Source organism: Eschrichtius robustus, chromosome 15, assembly GCF_028021215.1.
Source record: "Eschrichtius robustus isolate mEscRob2 chromosome 15, mEscRob2.pri, whole genome shotgun sequence".
NCBI classification, from domain to species: Eukaryota; Metazoa; Chordata; class Mammalia; order Artiodactyla; family Eschrichtiidae; genus Eschrichtius; species Eschrichtius robustus.
The window spans coordinates 77,734,953-77,741,598 of NC_090838.1; the positions used below are offsets into that span (position 1 = coordinate 77,734,953).

Below are 6,646 nucleotides of genomic sequence, written 5' to 3' on the forward strand. Positions count from 1 at the left end.
CTACCTGAAAACATCATTTCAGGACAATGAGAGTGATCACTGCTGATAAGTCAAACCAGATGAAAGACTTGAGAATTGACTAAGTAGATGTGGAAACAGAGTTGTCAGCAGTGATCTTGGCAAAGTACACTTTAGTAGAGTGATTAAAGCAACAGTATTATCTGGGAGAGTTTAATAGAAGATAAGAATCTAACATCCAGGGTCCGTGAGGATAGACAGATCATGAGAAGCAAATCATTTTGCTACAGTGAAGAGAGATGGGGTAGTAAGTAGAAAGAGACAGGGAGTCCAAAGAGCTTTTATTTTAGTTGTTTGCTCTTTATTACTTCATTTATTTAATTAAATATTTATTTAGGATGGAGAAATTACACAAAGTTTGCATGCTGATGGGTGTGATCCAGTGGAAAGGAAAATGAGGGAAATTGGAACAATGTCCTTGTTAGGTGAGTGGGGAGAGGGTGTCATGAACAGATGGAGAAGTTAACCCTTGAAAGTATCCATAGTTCAAGACTGGAAGATGTAGATAGAGGTAAAGGAGTGGATAAATGTGATCACAGTAAGGAGGTAGCAGCCTTCTAAAGGCCACTTTTTTCCCCATGAAACTCAAGGATGATCAGTTTAAATGATATTTTGTCTCTTACTTCTGCTGCCAGATTCATCACATGCTCAAGTATTAACCAGATCACCTTTCTAAACTACCCTAACTCCAAACCAGGGCAAGGGCCTTTGGCATTCATTTTATTTTACATGAGGATTTTCTGACCACTACAGCACAACAAATAAATGGGTATATCAAAAAGCAGTATGTTCCTACAGTGATTCAAATAACGAGGGTTTAGCATGGAAATATTCAAGAAGATAATTGGCACAGAATTCACAGTCTACAACAAGACCAAGAACATGTAAAAAAATTTAGTATGTGATGAAGGCAGGCCTTGAAATTGTTGGGAAAAGAATGTGATGGTTTTAAAATGGAGTTTATGTGACTAACTTACTCTTTGGAACCAAAAAGACAAAGTTAGATCCTTAAGCTATTATTTTTATCCTAAAATGAAATCCAGATTGATTAAAAGTATAAATGAACAACAAAGAGAGAGAAATTAATTCATTGAAAAAATAGCCTACTTATATAAGACAGTGTAGAAAATGCTTTAAACAATTTTATTTTATCAAATTAATATCATATATATTTAAAATATGATCTAAAATAAAAATTAGCAGACCACCATATGTAGCTGTTTCTTCTGGTTTGTACCTTCATGTTTATAAATATTATAGTACACATATATTGCTATTCCTTGTTTTATCAAATACAGACACTTCCCTATTTGCTTTCTTTTATAGTAGAAGAGACTTATCTCTATATCTACCTCTATAAACCACAGTTTCCCTCCCATCCACACAATACATTTTGATTTTTTCCTCTAACATGGATATTTTGTCTTAAAAACAGTTTTGGGAGATCCAAATGTTTAAGCAGACCTTGTTGATTGTGGACATCCTGTGGAAAGCCCGTGTTAAAAATAGCTTGCATTAAAGAGCCCTTAAATACTTGTATTACAAAGTCTTTTTCTGGAGCAATTTAATCTTCCACAGAAGAATCTCCCAGTCTCCTTTCTGGGGGGTTGCGTGGTTGCCTGATTCTAAAAGCAGATGATGGGAAGAAGCCTGGTCAGTTTTCAGACTCTCCTGTACCCACCACATGCTTCTAGCTTTCAGGCTCATCTTTGTTCATTGCTGGGCTGAGACACCTGAGTTCAGAGCATTTCCAGTTTGGATTCCCTTGAGAATAAACTTATTTTTCCTCCTGCCTCATTTTTGGGAGTTAAAGCTCAGAGTATATTTTTGTTTGAGGCCATGTATATCAGGTCTGCAGTACCTAATTCTTTTTGTCCTCAAGTCTTCAGGTTTTCTACATCTCCAAGAATTTTAGTATGAAGTTTCCTCTACCCTACTAAGTCAGTTGTCCTAATTTAGCTGATTTCAGTCTTCCAAAATTATTTAAATGACTGTTTGCTGAAATTTCCCTTTTTGTTCTCTTTGTATTAATTCACGTAGAATATTTTTAGTAGTGTTTGAGGAGAGGGAGAAGATAAAAGTTTGTGGAACATCCACAATTGTAAACCAAACTGATTACAAAAATTCTACAAACTAAAAGGAAAATTCTGTAAAGTAAAATTCTATACTAAAGAATTTAAATTTAAATTTCTATAAAGTAAAAGATTCATATAATCTTTCCCCCATTCCAAACTCTGCAAATTTGTCACTTTTGATAGAACCCTCACTTGCATCAGCCCACATCTCATGACTCAGAAAGTTAACTTCCCCCACCACTTCTTGAAATACAAATGTGCATTTCAAATGTTTGTTGGCATGTACATTTCTTTTCTAGAAAAGTATAATCTTCTTGAAATTAGAGTCTATGTTTATTCATCATTATATTAAAAAAATTAACACAATATCAGGTAAAAAGCAGGTCTTTTGAAATGTTAGCACATTTAATAGAATATAATTAAATGATTATTTAGTGTCCCATATGAATAGAACTATTAGCTCAAATTTATATCTTTATGTCCACAGATATACATTGTACTTTTTTTCAGCTTATTAGCTTATGTTTCCATTTTCTTCCCTGCAAATAAAAGAATCTCATTTGGGAATTTAATACGATCCACTAGGACAATTTCAACTGAATGGTATATTAAATCCTCAGAAATCTGAGTATATAAAATATAACAATTTTTTGTACCAACATTTGTGTTCCATTAGCCAACTTTAACTAGCATGTTGAAACTATTTCTGATCATTTCTTTTTACTGAGTAACAGAGTCTCTTAAAATGCTTCAGATTATATCTGAAATCAAATGTGAGGTATTAAATACAGTCCTTCTGGGAGATGAAAGCATTTTACTTAATTTCTGTGCTTATCATGCTAAGAAAACCCTTAACACATGGCAGAAGGAGATGCATCCACAGAATATACTAAGGAATGGATACATTTTTTTATTACAGGCAGTATGAAAAATACACACAAAGTCATGCCAAGTTAGAACGCATAGCAGTGTAGATGGAGAGCCAGTAAGTTCTGCCTGGATAAGCACACCCTACCTCCAAAATAGAAGGTGAAGATAAGAAAGGATTCTTTCCAAGTACCAGTATTGAAAACAGTGAATAAACTAATTGCCTTCCAATGAAAGGATGAAGAGAGATGCAAGATTTTTTTTCTTAAAGAAGAAATTTAGCTCTCTTAGCAGTGACTTGCTTGCACTTAAAAGATTTCAGGATGTTGAGATCATTCATCTGCAGTCCTTCAAAAGCAGATAGATTAAAATGAGACAGTTCTAACTGGCTGAAACATGGGAGATGACATCAAATCCTGTCTTGAATAAATCTTCTCTAGATCTTAATGCAAAGGAGAAATTATTTCCTCCCTAAAGTTCTGATATGGTTATCCTGAATTGGTAAAAATAAGCAAAATACAATTGGTTTCAAACATTAGAATTTACTCATAAGCAATTTTTCTCATTACTAAACAGCAGACAGAAAAAAGTGTCTAAAAGTTGACCATATTCTAGTCAGCTATTTTTATTTTTTCCTCATTTAAATATCTATTCTTTTTTGTAGCAATTATCACCTAGTAGATTGTTTAATAATTATGGTGGTTTATATTATATCTTTCATATCTCTCTACAGGTACTGTGAAGTTCTTGAGGACAGGTATAATAATTACTCAGCTACACTAGAGATAAATTATGGATATTTTATGAGCATTGGATGTGCTTGTAGAGACTCTGTCTGGGCCAATAGATGTGGCAAGGAAATGGATAACAGATTAAGATAAGTCTCAACATACCTGTAGGCAGTTCTTTTTTTTTTTCTTTTTTAAAAAAATTATTTATTGAAGTATAGTTGATTTACAATGTCATGTAAGTTTCAGGTGTACAGCACAGTGATCCAGTTATACATACATATACATATATTCTTTTTCATATTCTTCCCCCTTATCGGTTATTACATAATATTGAGTATAGTTCCCTGTGCTATACAGTAGGTCCTTGCTGGTTAACTTTTTTTTTTTTTTCACATCTTTATTAGAGTACAGTTGCTTTACAATGTTGTTATAGGCAGTTCTTATTCCAAACATGCACACATTTTAGTTACCAAAGTTTAGTTAAATTAAACCAGTCTTTTAACACATCACGGTTCAAACTTCAATTATCAAGTATACTAACTGCAAGTAATTACACAGAGGGCAAAGTTTTCTTCTAGATCTTCAGTCCACAAAGAACTTAATAAAAAACAGATAAGCATCATGTTCAAAGACTTATAACTTCTTTCAAAGGCTGTTGGATATTGGGCACTGTGCATCTGTTACTCAGTTCACCCACAGACAGCAAAATATATAGTTGTGTTGTGTCCTTGTCTCCTAGTTATATACCTACATGCCATTTTACAAAAATGGATAATCAAAAGAGGGAATAAGCCAACAAAAATGAAAGTACAGTAAAGAAGCAGAGTCATAGAATTATAAGTGAAATTCAGTTCTAATATAAATGCAGTTATACAATAAACCACTAACCGTGGTAATGTTGACACTGCTGCCAATGGAGAGACTTCAGATATATAGCCAGGAGTACTTAGTGAAGTTATCTCCTTGAATGAAGTAGTTGTGATAAAAAGGATGAAGATGTCCCAGAAGAAATGACACTGGCAAAAAACCTTCACATTATAGAATTTCTTGGATATATTTCATGACATTGAAAGTACAAATAATAAAATATTGGAAGCTAATCCAAACTTAGAAAGGAGTATGACAATTCACCAGGGCTTAGAAAGGTACTCACTCCATATCAGATATTATACATGTCTTGTTTTTAAATTGCAGTGTACTAAATAAATATTCATTTTTAAAATTTCTTTATATATTTATAACTGACAGTAAGAGAGTTTATAATGTTTTGGCAAACATTTTTAAAGGTCACAGAATAATCATAGTTTTTCCCATTGATTAAATTCACTTTACACAATTTCAGTTGCGTATGTATTTTATGATCTGGCACTGCCAGAGAAGTGAGAACTGCCTGTGTATATAGTTACCATCATAACTCTTTAAGGGTTCCCTGGTGGCTCAGTGGTTAAGAGTCCGCCTGACAATACAGGGGACACAGTTTCGAACCTTGGTGCAGGAAGATCCCACATGCCTGCCGTGAAGCAACTAAGCCCGTGAGCCATAACTACAGGGCCTGCGCTCTAGAGCCCAGGAGCCACAACTACTGAGCCCGTGAGCCACAACTGCTGAAGCCTGTGTGCCTAGAGACTGTGCTCCGCAACAAGAGAAGCCACTGCAATGAGAAGCCCACGCACCACAACAAAGAGTAGCCCCCGCTCACCGCAACTAGAGAAAGCCCGCGTGCAGCAACAAGACCTAACGCAGCCAAAAATAAATAAATAAATAAAATAAAATAAAATAAATTAAATTAAATTAAAAAAACTCTTTCAGTGTCATACATGACTCCTTATTCTTTAAAAAAAAACTCAGACAGCTCACGTCCCAAGCCCTCAAAAGCATGAAAGGTAAATAAATACGAGATGAACCCCAAAAGCTTCTTTTTTGTGTACAAAAACTTTATGCTATAGCACAAAAATTAAACAGAAGGTATCAATAGTCTTCTCAATGAACCACTAGTAATTATTTTAATTTTTTTTTTTTTACACCCCACAGGCGCCCGGGGAATTTCCCACCTCACACTCCCAGGGACGCGGGGCGCGCACTCGCGCTGCACACGGCCCCGGCCCGCACCACGGGCGCTGGGTAGCCACCTCCCGACGGCCGCGGCGGGGAGGACCAGTGGCGCCTGGCGAGGCGCCCCGGTCCCGTGGCGGGGGGAAAGCGGAGTTTGGGGGAGAAGGGAGGGGCCTCCCGACTCCCCGCGGGCCCGACCGCTCCGATCCCAAGGCGGACGGGCGACCCCCCATGGGTTTTTAAACCTCCGCGCCGGGTCGCGCTAGGTACCTGGAGAGGGGTAGGCGGGCGAGGCGGGGGGACGGAGCGCCCCACGCTCGCCGCCGCCCCGACACCGACCAACACGCTCTCCGCCCGCGGCCGCCTGCAGCACGCGGGCCTCGGCGCTACCGGCCCGTGACGCGGGGCCCCGGCCGTGCGCCGGGCCGACCGCCACACGAGACACCACGGCCACCGCCCGACGACGCCCCCACCATGTCCCCGAAACCGGGCGGAGACCTCCCGCTCGTGCCCGGACGCGGCCCTCTTTTCTCCTTAACCCCAACCGCCCCCCTCCAGGGCCCTTGCCCCGCACCCGCGTCCCGGGCCCCCTTCTCGCCACCGACGGCGTAAAGGAGGCTTCGACGGGAAGCGTGGGGGCGAGCGGGCAGGGGGCACACGGGGGAAGGCGGAAAAGAGAGAGAGCGAGAGAGAGCCGGACGGACGAGGGAGGAGAGGCCCCGGGCTCGGAGGACAGACAGAGGCGCCCGGCGAGGGGGCGGAGGGCCTGGAGCGGAGGACCGACGCCCGGGAGGGAACCGGTCCAGGGCCGGCGGCGGGAAGGCGACGGGCAGGCGAGCGGCCCCACGGGGAGCCACCACCGCCACGCCACCCAACCCGAGACGCACCGGAGGCTCCGCGCTG

The 6,646-nt window shown here is 40.0% G+C and overlaps 1 pseudogene; it reads left to right on the forward strand.

Annotated features, from left to right (window-relative positions):
* LOC137777392 (serine/threonine-protein kinase 35 pseudogene) overlaps nucleotides 1-6,009 on the forward strand; it is a 123,650-nt pseudogene extending 117,641 nt beyond the window's left edge.
* Nucleotides 6,010-6,646: the final 637 nt, after the last annotated feature.